General features: G+C 43.3%; 1 protein-coding gene across 1 annotated transcript in view; it reads right to left on the reverse strand.

Moving 5' to 3' along the window:
• Positions 1-12,444, reverse strand: part of LOC130180160 (signal-induced proliferation-associated 1-like protein 1) — a 34,215-nt gene extending 21,771 nt beyond the window's left edge. Inside the window, exon 1 of the mRNA XM_056393561.1 lies at positions 12,311-12,444. The gene's annotated coding sequence lies outside the window, so the exon portion shown is untranslated. The remainder of the gene's footprint in view (positions 1-12,310) is intronic.
• Between the last annotated feature and the right edge of the window lie 474 nt (positions 12,445-12,918).

Consider the following 12,918-nt stretch of genomic DNA (forward strand, 5'->3'; position numbering starts at 1 on the left):
GAGGGCTGTGCTCAGGTCAGACAGAGAATTACGGCTTTGGAGGAGAAAAATCTGCAATAGTAGTAAATCCACCGACTCCTACACAACATCACTTCCTGTCAAGCTGAAAGTGTTGAGGAGTGAGGGTAAACTGAGGTCTCGACATATCCACTGAGATGTAGCCCAAACACGGCTGCCCATGAGCACAACAGATGCACTGGAAGTAACAAAGCATCTCCGCCACTCCCCTCTTTCCATCTGCCACGCTGTTTTTTTGGTTTTTTTTTTTTTAAAGCCTTTTTCTGTCTACATCCTCCGCCTGAATACGTACGTTTGGCTGGGAACCAGGCACAAACCTGCCCATCTGATTGAGCAAACCTGAGAACCTGACACCTTCAGAGAAAAACAGACAGGCCCGCTGGCAGACAAACGATACTAGCATCATCCAACCGCGAGCCGAGGTCCTGGAATTCCACCAATTTCACTGGAGGAAGTGATGAACGTCTGTGTGAGGCGGGGAAGAGGAGTAGGGCATGTTGAGGCAGCTTCTTACAGAGAAGTGCAACACTGACTGTCCAAGTGATAATCTGCTATAAAACACTTTTTATGGTGCTTATGTCTGCCATGACTTTACAACTACAAGCTTGTCTTTTATCTTTGCAATCAACTTATACTGAGAGCTTTGATCCATGATGTCAGCTCTGGATGAAGCGGCATGCCACAATAAAATGAGAAGCGGGGGCCGACAAATTGTTCAGCTGACCACACACACATGCAACGCAAACACCACGTGCAGTCGGAGCACTTGAAAACGCGGTGGCAGTATATCGACATTCATCATCGCCATTGTTCTGTGATGTGCTGCTTGCTCTGCCCCAACTCTGGGCCTCTCGCTATCACTGCAGCACAGTTCAGTGAGTAATGGGCATAGCTAACCACTGGCAAAGTGAATTTCCCTCACAGCCTTACACAAGAAGACAGCTCTGGACGAGCACCAGAATATATTCATTGCCATTATCTCCAGCAGGGTGTCCTCGATCCTTCCTCTTTTCTTATCCAGAAAGCTCTCCGCTAGGGTTTCGCCTTTTACATGGGAGACATGGCAGGATAAATAGACACTTGAAACACTTGACACAGTTTATAGTTAGCCATACTAAACCATTCCTATTTCCAATGTTATTATCTGGGTGGGCCAGGAGTTTGACAATGAAAGCCTTTGTCCAACTCTTAGAGGGCCATTACTTCTTTAAAAAAAAAAAAAAAAAAAACCTAATTGCACTGCTAACAGCTTAGGTGGTCTGCTTGTCCAGAGTAAAGACAAATTACTACTTCTCATACTTTAATCTAACAGCTGCACCGTCAAAACAAGAAGATGAAAAAAGTCGACAGTGTTTAACAGGCATGTATTCATTGATTTAAAGTTTGTAAAGCAAGCACCAACATTCTGCTCAGTAACCTCACAAATTTATGGTCCATACATACATTAATCTACAGAGGCCAAGCCTGAGTTGGTTTAGAGGCTCAAATTTGACGCTGGGGTTATTGATGACTTGTCTTTATTGAGAAGGATCAGATTTAAGGTCGTCAGCTTTTAAAAGTTGTGCGTATAAAGAGCAATGGAGGGGAAGCAGTGTGCTGCTGCCTGAAGAGGAATGTAAAAAATTCTAATGAGGTGGCTGCCTGGCTGCTGAACTGCGGCAGTCGGGAGCTGAGGTTTAAAAGTGGAAGTCTGCTCTAGGCTGCACTTTCCCTCTCCCTGCCCTTTCTGCCGCCTCCAACCCTCGGACTCCATTAGACAGACAGGGAGCTCCTGATGCACATGGACAGGTACACGCAGAGACAAAGGCTCCAACACACATATACGTGACAAAGCAAAAACCCTGAGAATAAAACACCAAATTCTACTGAAACAAAAAGAAAACAGCACATTTGTTGATTTGGCTCATAAGAATAAACTCTGAACTCATGGGACCATAGCTATTTTTGAATAAGACAAACCAAACTGCTTCTTGCTTTTGCCAACATCAGAGACAGCACTTTTCTATCCCCCCGCCAGCTTGGAGAGATGTTATTTTTGCATTACCTGTCTCAAACTAAGAATACTTTTTCTTGGAAATCACGTTTGAAATGCAAGATATGGTCTTTGTGTGAAGTCCAATCTGGCTGCCCGCAACAAAATGCAGCAATGTCTCCGCAACGTCTCTTCATGATATAAACAATAAAATAATGTACAGTGCATTCAAATAAACACAGTGGGCAGGTATGAATTAAATTTGCAAAACCAAACTTTCAATCACCACCGCTGCAGAGACTTGGGTTTAACTCCTGCAGTCGTGCTTCCAGGTTAATCAGTAAGTAATCAGTGGCATAATGTACCCAACCGGCAGTATTTGCAGGTGGGAAGCCTGTGAGGGATCACAATGTTGTTCCTTAACAGGATATACAGACTGTTATTTTCAGCCATTTCAACCACCACGTTCTTCATAATCTTTTTATAAAGGGTACAAAGAAAGAAATTCTATCCTTGAAATAGGTATCTTGTCTTTATTGTAAACTACATTTAATGAACTGATAACTGAGCACATACTGTATTTTAACAGGTTCTGGTAGTGTAGTAGTAGTGTGTAGTAGTGTTAGTGTAGTTACAGACACAATCAATGAGAATTGTAAAGTTTTGTATATTTTACTGGCGCAGCTTTTCAAGCTTTTACAGAACTGGTCACATGCTGCTACTCAGCCAGTCATTGCGACTCGAGTCAGTGAGTAAGATACATACACACTGTGAGACAAGATGAGACTGATGAGACTGTTTATCATAAAATTGGCTGAGACTGTTAAGATGTGAAATGGAGTTGACAAAAAAAACAAGAAACAAAAAGGTAAAGTCAAGCTACACTTTTTAGGCCTATTTCACTTTCATTTTTGGAAAATTACACACTTCATTTTAAGATGCACATTTTTCAAAAGCTCCTTCATATGTACTTATTTATGGAGCACCATAAAGATAATAACAGGAAGCCTTGGCACAAGTGATGGGACGTTGCCAAAAGCTGAAGATAAAGCCCAAAGTTCATCCTGTCAACTGCCACTTCAACAAACAGTCTCACTTGCAGGTGCTTGATAAGCACAATCACGTTGTCGTCATTGACATTCGAGATATTGCTACTGTGTATAACCATACACAACCTGTGAGGGCCCAACTTATATCATATCTTAAGTAATTAATTCCTAAATTTTTTAATTTATTATTAATATGGCCCTTCATTAAAGAAATTCTGAAAAGATGTCCTGGGCAACTGCAGCCCAGACACACTTTTATTATGTATCCATCTCTGGTTATAAATTAATCTGATGCGGGTTTGTTGAAGGCTTTGATACTTTGTTATTGAAAACTGAATAATCAGTGTCCTTAGCCATGCTGAGTTTCGACACGCCAGGAAAATCAGCATGCTGTGGTTCACTGAAAAGGCAAACATACTTTGATATCAGATGGCATAATTAAAACAAAAGCTTCGAAAAGATTCTTGAGAAATTTAATATGACAGTCTCACGTCGATCCTGCTCCACACAGGAAACATCATGACAACCGTTCACACAGTGCCAGACAGAGTACCTTTTCCCAGCAACCTACTGCACCGTTTCCTCCAGGTGAAAAAGATTTGTGATTTATATGAGAATGTCTCGCTGTGACATACTGACAGAGAAAGCTTTCGATTTCAAAGCTAACCCCTCGCTCTTTGAAAGTCTCTCTTTCTACCGTTTCCACTGGCAGCTCCTATAAGAGCCTGTAAGGTGACTCCCACCTTCAGTCACGCATTTGAATTTCATCACGGTGGATTTATTGCCATTATATTTAAATGTTTTCACTTGTTGTAAAGATGCAGGCATCATTTGTGTTTCACAAACATTTGCCTTGCTGACCCTGAGAAACCAGGCCACCAGTGCAATGAGAGCATTTCCCAGCAGTGTGCCTTGTTAAACAGGACAGTGTGGGCTGGGTCCAGAGAGGTGTTTATAGGGGCATTCCATTTCCTGTTACCCCCACAAAGGATAACTTCCCCCCCTCTCTTAATATCTGAAAAGCAGTGAACCTATTTGTTATAAAACAAATACTCCCAGCTCAGCATGGGGCTGGCACACGCCTCTATATGTGCTCAAGTGTGTTTGCTGAGACGAAGCAGTTTCCATCAGATGAGGATTTAAATAGAAGGGATGTGAGAGTAGCAGCAGTATAATTAACAGTGTTCATGCAAGACGGAGGGCTGAGTGAATAGTTTGTGTGTTTGCCGTCTATAATTCAACCTCACCACGTGCCAGAAGACAGGGATGGGGCTCAGCCGGGGGGCCCGCCAAACACTTCCAAGCCTGCTATTACTTCATTCTCGGATCACAGGCACTCACGAGCAAAACAAATCAGAGTACGCCCGCAGTGCTACTCACTCATCTTATGTATCTAGTGTGCACAGATTAATTTTGACTACTCTACGAGATCGATGTCACATCACCACGGGTAGCAGCAGAGTTGTGGAGCTGTAGGACAGTTTGCACAGGGATAAACAGGGAAGGTTCACCACACGTCAATCAAAATGTCAATTAGATCATGGTATTTTGAAAATGCAAAGGCTGGTGCCCTAGATGAGATGTTTCACAATCTACCATGCACCACTGGCCGCTCGAGGCTGGAGGCATCCCCCGCTGCCTGCCAGAGCATCGTGCTGTGTGCATGTGTGTGCCCATCAGTGAGTACTGGTCACTTGCCCAGTGTCAGTCGTAGCTGGGCCCGAGCCAATACAGCCATTTACTCCTGTGGCTCATGGCTACTAGCAGTGGAAATAAAATGGAGGACGTCGATAATATTCCTGAAAATTATAATGCTTAAAGACAACAAGCAAACGTGACACATAAAAATCATTATTTGAATACCAGTCACGTGGCCCAGTAGATTCGACTGGATACAATCGAATCAATGTTAAAATGTTGGTCACTCAATTGGATCAAACTTCTTTGGTCATGCATCATAATCTAATGGGGTAAATCTTGTTTTCTTTCCAAATGTCCTGGATTGGTGAGCCTCCAGCTCCGAACTGCTTCGCACTTCCGCGTCTAGTTTTCTATCTTTTGTACTGTATTTCAATTTGCAAAAAAGTGAACGAGTGTGTGTGTAAGTGTTTCTTCTGGGATGAGGACAGGGTCGGGGTGAGGACAATTAGCTCTTCGTGTACAACTGAATGAGCAGCAAGGTCAGTAGACGGTAGCCTGACAGATTCCCACAGCAGAGGTGTCAATCTGACAGATGCCTGCAATGTTTGAAGTCATCCACTGCCCTGTCCTCTCACATCCTCTGCCTGATTACACAGGTAGCAAACACGCCAAATCACTCAGGACACAGAGGAAGAGGGAATCCTGATTCGTTCAGCTTTACCACAATAGAGTATATATTTATTAATTACAAACTCAGCCAGTCAAGTGTTTGGAGAGGAAAATCGTAGACTATTTGTCCACGCAACAGCAAGACTGTATCTGTTGCTAAAACACAGACACATTAATAACTGAATGCTCGGATCAGATAACAGCTTGACAGGAAAAAAAGAATGAAAACATTTGTCTCAAGCTCTCAAGGAACTACAATCCTACAATAGGAACTCCATGTGTTGTTGAAATAGCATTTTAAGAATGTAATACTCTAAGGATGACACGGAGGTTCGCTCTGCACTTCGACGGGGCTGTCTTCTGGACAAGCTGTGGCAAGGTGATGTTATGGAAGAGGAACAGATGTAATGGTTTGATAAGGCAGTCTGGGAAGGGTCAGGACCCTGCTGTGCAAACATGAGAAACATGAGCTCTACTGCAGCAGCAGCAGCACTGACCACAGGCTATCTAAAAGCACCCCCCACCCCCCCAGAGAATGTAATCACATCCATCACGAGACGCTCTACACATCCTTTGGTGTTTCAATCGATCAACAGCTGCTTGGGAAACAAATACACCTCTGCAGCAATCAGGATGGAGCACATAAACTAATTTGATTACACAGATGAATAAGGGCAGCCATAGTGGGAGGAATTTCAAATGTGTAAGGATTCCCCACAGACTAATATCAGTGACAGAGGAGCATGAGAGTGCTGCTAGGAAACAAGAGGATCCTTAGCTGAGAGAGCAGCAGCCAAAAGGAAAACATGGGCAGACCGTCCTGGAAGGCCAGAGTCAAGGTGAAAGCTTGATTAATATCCCCTCACATTGGCCAAATAGCTGCTCTGCTGCAACCGGACATTAATTGTGTGCCCAGTGCACAAGATGTACTCTACAAATTTGTAATTAACCCTTTTAAGTTTGCAAGGATGGAGGCATAAAAAATAAGGACAGGTTCTTGCCAGCTAAGCATTTTAACCAGGGAGCACAATGGGCTGTAGTGCCGGTGACAGAGGGAGAGCTTCAGTTTGAACTGATATGAGGGCCATTGAAGTGAAGGGGGTGGGAGGAGGTAGCAACGGAGGGGCTTTGAGAAGCCTAGCTGTCCCCTACAGCTTGGAGGGCTGCCTAATTCCCCAACTCGGTGGAAAGCTCAGGTGTGCCTCAGTAGTCAGCATTATTTGTAAGAAATTGAAAGTAGTTTCCCAATGTACTGTTGTGCATGTGGAAAGGCTTGATGAGAACACAAAATACACAACAACAGTGTAGCAAACTTATTCACGTAGACCATTTCCAGTCATTGATTTTGGCACGTGTCCAGTGCATAGCCCAGTGCACTTTCAGTCCAATTATAAACAGTCGGGCCGCAGAGTTAATCAATTCATACAGAGTCATTTAGACTGTGATAAGTCAGCTAGTGTTGCATAACAGTGGTGCCCTGCTAAATCACAGTCTGTGCCAGAAAAATCACAGTGCAAACCTGCACAGTGAGCTGCTGCTGGCCCTGCACTGCTCTGCACATGTACTCACACACTCCAACCGGCTCTGCAACTATGGTTTATCATGATCCCTGAGCCAGTTCCATATCTCAAATTAAGCAGCAGCCCAGGGTGTTTTCAATACTCTTGTTTCTATTAGAAAAAAAAAACAAAAGTGTTAAAAGACACAACAGCAAAATGCAAGCAAATTAACATGTGCTTTGTTAATCAAACAACATCCGACAGTTGGCCTAGTAATTCCTCTGTTGTAGTCCTGCACACACACACACACACACACACACACACACACACACACACACACACACACACACACACACACACACACATACACACATACACACATACACACATACACACACACACACCCCCCCCCCGGCTGGCTATAATCAGGACTTTGCATTCCCACAAGTCACAGAGGAGGAAAACATGCAAGTTTTGACTGGAGCTCTCTGTGAGTACTTCATTTGCAAGATTGTGTTCTTACCATGTGTGGGTATTTTTAACACCTCAACTTGGTTTCTGGGGTTGATTTTTCTGCTGAAAATTAGGGCTAAAGGTGAAAATTCAGGGAATTACAAAAAAACACAACGAATAGTAGCAAGGAGCCACTGGTGACTACCTCCTAATCAGCATTCAAGGTGAGTACCATGTAAACATGACAACACCAACTCACATTCTTCCTAGCACTAAAGGTAGTGATAACCATGCTGAACTATGCATTAGCTCTGTAGAGACATAACGCTGAAACACTAAAACACACTCCCTCACTTGCATCAATTTAACCCAGAAAGAGGCAGTAAGAATATGGTCAGAAAGTTGTGTCTCATGTATTATACAAGCACATGCCTAACCGTATATTTATAACTCGGCTTTCAGTTTCATCTGTGTTTCTTGTGTAGCGAAGCTGTAGGCAGGGTATCCAGGAATACATCAATGAAACACACAGGAAACAGGCAGTGAGAGAGGAAAGGCTGGGAAAGCAGCCATGTTTGTTATTAGCCAACCCTATCTGCCCTTTGCACCTGGAGCAACATGGAAAAAGACTATGGCTTAATTTGTCAGACAGTGTGCTGTTATACAATATATAACCTAAACATTAAGAATAATATTTTGTTGTTTCTATGCTGCATTCATAAGGCTAAGGTAATAATACTGACCTACATGAATATGCCACATGGAAAGTGAATGGGACATTTTTCCTGCACACTCCACTCAGTCCAACCTGAAACTTCTATTTGTTTAAAAAGTCATCTGAATCCAGCAAAAGCCTTTAGCTCACAGTGGTCTCATTCTTCCGTCTCAGCTTTACCGAGAGCAAAGCAGGAACTCACAGGGTGGAAATGGATTCCCCTCTTCTAAAGCAAAGGATGTGGAGTTTTGGCGCAATATAGGGTTGGATGTTTTTTTTTTTGAGTTTCAGTACAGGAAACAAAGCACAACACAAACTCCAGCAACAATGCTTTCAGTATTTAATGCAGCTTTTTGCTCAGGTGGTGTTCCTAAAGTTGTGTTTTTAAACGGAGTGTTCAGGGGAAAACCTCACGCAGTGTACTGTTATGCCAGCATTCCTGTTTTACTACACATCACATGGTAAAAGCAGTGCCTGACAGTTACAACAGTTATAAGCACGATCAGGAATGAGGACAAGCTGAACAGACCTGTCTACGTATTGAGATCTGTTTCAGAGCTCAGCCATGACCAAGCCCTCACGCATTCCTGCTTCTCAGATTTCTGTCCACAGGAGGGACAACAGCAAAACCTCTGTTGGTTTTTTTGTATGTGGAATGATTTTCCACCGCTGCCCACATAGGCTCTGCATGGGGCACGGGCCTGCAACTCTGCTTGATGTTTTGATTCTTCTCTGAGCAGAGTTCTGTAATCCGTTCCAGAGAGAGCATGCAGTCTGAGGAGAGAGACAGTGTAGCAACCGGCAGACATGTCGAGACAACACCGAGCACGTCATCACTGTGTGGCAGAGGAGATAGCCTGCAGCAACACATCATCGTCAGAATTCCACATTTCTTTATGGAAAGTTTTTTTTTTTCATTCTCACTTTCAGTTTTTTTACGTGGTTGTTTGTCAAACGGTTTGTTTTGTTTTTTTCTTCTCCATCTTCCAATCTCTGTCCAATGTTGTACTATTTTCAGCACGTATGAGGTTTAATGGGAGCAGAAAAGGGGAATTACACAGTGTCTGATCTCTGCATGACTGTGGGTTTTGGTTTAGGGTTGAGAGTTGAGAGTTGGAAGCAGGATGACAGAAACCATTCACAGAGAGGTTGCCTTAGTTCATGGACAAACAAGCAACAGACCACCAAATTGAGACCCAGCTGTCAATCAGGTACAGAACAGAGCCAACAGCAACACTTTGCACCTGCCCCAATGATGAACTCCCAGTGCCAGTGGGGCCTACAGAATCACAGATAATTACAGTGTCCGTATTGCCGTGCATTTTTGCAAGGTCAAAATTCCCCAAACTTTGTGGTTGGTGTGTGTGTGTGTGTGTGTGTGTGGGGGGGGGGGGGGGGGGGTGAAGAGAAGGGGAATTTTCCTTTGTCTGCTTGCATTTGCTCTGTGACAGCACGCTGAAAAGGGATTACATCATCACTATTGTAGCTTCCGAGCCCTCTGCTTTCCCCCCATTTGTTGATATACGATGGATCGTCCGATCCAGACAAAGACGGAGCATTCCAACAGTTTAGCAAGCAGGAAACAGAGAACCACAGTCGCACCTCATTACAGTCAAACTCATCAACCCCCTCACTCACGCAAAAAGACGCTTGCACTGAAAAAAAAAAAAAGCCAAAAAAGCCTGAGGCCATATTATCATCAAGTCATTTGACTTCTGACTATAGGTTGACTAATACTGGTCAGACACATGTTTGAAATGACAGGCCTTCCTTTTTTTTTTGGTCGAAAAAAGTGATACATTTCATGCCATTACTAAAGGTCATGTCAAAACTCAGGAATACATGACTCATTTTGGTCTTTGTCACAGAATAAACAAGCCTGAAAAAAATCAGCCTTTTTGCTGACATTGGCCATGTTGGTACACCAGATGATGTAGGGCCGTATCTCAAGGTCTGTTTAGTTTGTTGTCTGGTCTGTCATCAGTAACAGGCACTGAGAGGTGACAGGGGCACAGACTTCAGAGCAGCCAGTCAGGTGGTGCGGCACATTCCCAAAAGGTGAGGTCAAGAGGTTTGAGAAATGATGTAATCTTAAAAGTTTGACAGGGAATAATCACCCCATCATTGTAAAAAGAAATTGGATAAAACTTTTGTAGGCATTAAGATCATTTAATCAATAAAGCACTTTGAACTTGAGAACTGATCATAACAATAATCTCATTATTCATTATATAAAATAAACAGTTAATTTAGGAATTTCATGATGGCCACTTAGCATAATTGCAGCCCACACATTCCAGAGTGGCAAATTATAAAGCAGTACAATGCTCCTCTTGTTGTTGCCTTTTATCTTTGCTCAAGCTATTCCCTTTGAGCCAATGCACGAGAGACAATAGAAATGAAAGCTCAACTTAGCAACAGGAAGCATCCCTCTGTGAATGTGTGGGCACGTTAGAAATACACTACTACAAATGAAGTACAATAACAATTGTTATTGTTATGTCAAAAGTATGATGCAAAAAGTGAAAATAGAAACACTGTCCTTCAGTAACGCAACAGGGGGAGGAGTATTTATGCTGATAAGAAATGTGAGAAGCAACGGACCCACCCCACCCCCCAAGAAACAGACATGTTTGGTATTTGCCTGTAGATGAATTTTGATAAGAAAAGCAAACAAAAACATAAATCTTTTGGCAGATATCGTCAACCTGCTGCTTCTCATATGGGTCTCACGCTGCTATGGCTCCAAACTTGTCTCCCTAAATGAGCAGTTTTCAGGCCCATGCAGGTCTGTCTTATCTTAACCTTGAATGGTATTTCTGTAAACAAAATAAAACACAAAGTTGTTGGTCTGTTGTGATAGACTGAAACAGAGTGAGTATACTTTCCAGTGATGATACAGAGCTGCTGCATTTGATTTGGTTCATTTTCTATAAGAAATCCCATCAGAGAAAGCAAGAAGCAGTCCAGTGTGAATAATAGCTACGTTAAGAACAAGTAAACGGGACAAAGCTGAGATTAGACTCACTATTAAAGATGGCAGTGGACCTGTATGATCAGTCATGCCTACCGCAGGTCGGCTAAGCCTATCAAGAATGCTAAAAATCCTTGATCCTTGCCCAAAGCTAAACTCCAAAGCTTCCTTTTTTTCACCTGACTCATGCCAAGCTGTGCTACTGGAGCGTGCACTATGATTCAGTTAGAGGGCAGCCCAGCAATTTTTAATTTCCTACCTGCATAGTTGCGACTGGTTTGTTACAGCTGGTATTTTGTAAATACTGAATACAATACAGTGTTTGAACTTTGCAAGGTCGGCACTGTGGACTGGTTATAACTATCTAAACAAACCTCTGTTTGCCTTGTAGCCCTGCACTGCCAGATATGTCCTATTCTCTCCTGTTGCCACCACTGTAATGATCTGTACCCCCTCTCTCTTTTCCAAAACAGTGTCCTCATGCCCATGTTGGACAATAAGGGTGGTTTTGTATATATTCTGCACATTAAGCAGAAATAAATCCCCCAAAAGGAGGATCTGAATAGGTATTATATGTTCACAATACCAGCTTATTGAACATTCACTGGGGACCATGACCACTAGACACCCTGGTATACAGAACTGAACACATAACGTGGTACCTCATATCACCATGCAATCAGCTTGGTCTAATCTGTTCTTGAAAACAGATGATGAACCAGGCAGGTTGTAAATAAATAAATCAGATCTAAAATCAGGCAGATGTGGCACAAGGAAATCACTTGGCGTCTCAAATCCCTCCTCGTGTGGCAACAACACGGGGTATACCATGCTGAAAAAACACTGATTTTCTGGTTACACAAGGAGACATCTATACATCCCCATATGTAGTGATGTAGCATGCATGGTGCCACCTGTGAATCGTTTCTGGGAGCAATGCCCTTGACATATATACAACGACGCAGCGCATACATTTATTTTGACAGCCCCAGTGATAGTCGAGTACAAACGCTCCTTACCCACCAGCCCTATTAGTTAAAAAAACACTGGCACTGACTGCGCACTGGCTCCACACTGCACCTTCACACAGCACAAAGATGTGCTTTGTCCTCACACAACCGACAGATGTGTGTAGGCACCTTGTACCACGAACAACACCCCGCACATGACTAGCACCACGCTCCCAACTCACCTTTTCTCCTGCCTGCCTCAAGCTTTAGGATGTCACACAATACGAAGCGGGGTTTTCCTCTTTTTTGTTTCAACTCGTAAAAAGGTCCTACAAGTCCGAGACACAAACTGCGCACCGGTCTTCCTTACCTTCGCGGGAAACGTGCTCGCTTCGCTTCGAACCGAAAATGCCCCGGTGTCTTCCTCCTGAAAAGCAACTTGGAAGTTTGATAGAAAGTTACGGGTTCGCCTTGCTGCGCTATGCAGCTGCTGGAGGGATGAGATCATTCAGGCAGCCTCCCCTCTCTCACTGCCCCGGAGTCTCGCGAGAAGGCTTCATGGGGGGAAAGCAAACGTTACCGTGGCAACAGTGCTCACCTGTAGTGGGTAGAAGGGAGACGAGGGAAAACGAAGAGCTCTCACTCTGCTTTGAAGATTGAAACCTACCTAGCATGCAAGTTCTAGGTTTTCACTCCGAATTTTTTACCTACAACCTTTTCTCTGTAGGTCCAGTTACACACCCTTTACATACCCATATGTTTTATGTGTTGCTATGTTTAATTTAGGTGACATTTGAACAAAGTTTATTGGGTGTTTCTGCTCTAATCTGCCTAAATTTGGTCTCTCCACTCTCAACAAACAAATTTAACCACACACACAGGGGCCCCAGTGCAGGTCCTGTTCACTTGCATAATGAAAAACTAACAACCTGTGACCTACTGTTGCAGGCTGATAAAAATAGAGAACATCTCCACCAA

This window comes from Seriola aureovittata, chromosome 13, assembly GCF_021018895.1.
Source record: "Seriola aureovittata isolate HTS-2021-v1 ecotype China chromosome 13, ASM2101889v1, whole genome shotgun sequence".
In the NCBI taxonomy this organism is placed as follows: Eukaryota; Metazoa; Chordata; class Actinopteri; order Carangiformes; family Carangidae; genus Seriola; species Seriola aureovittata.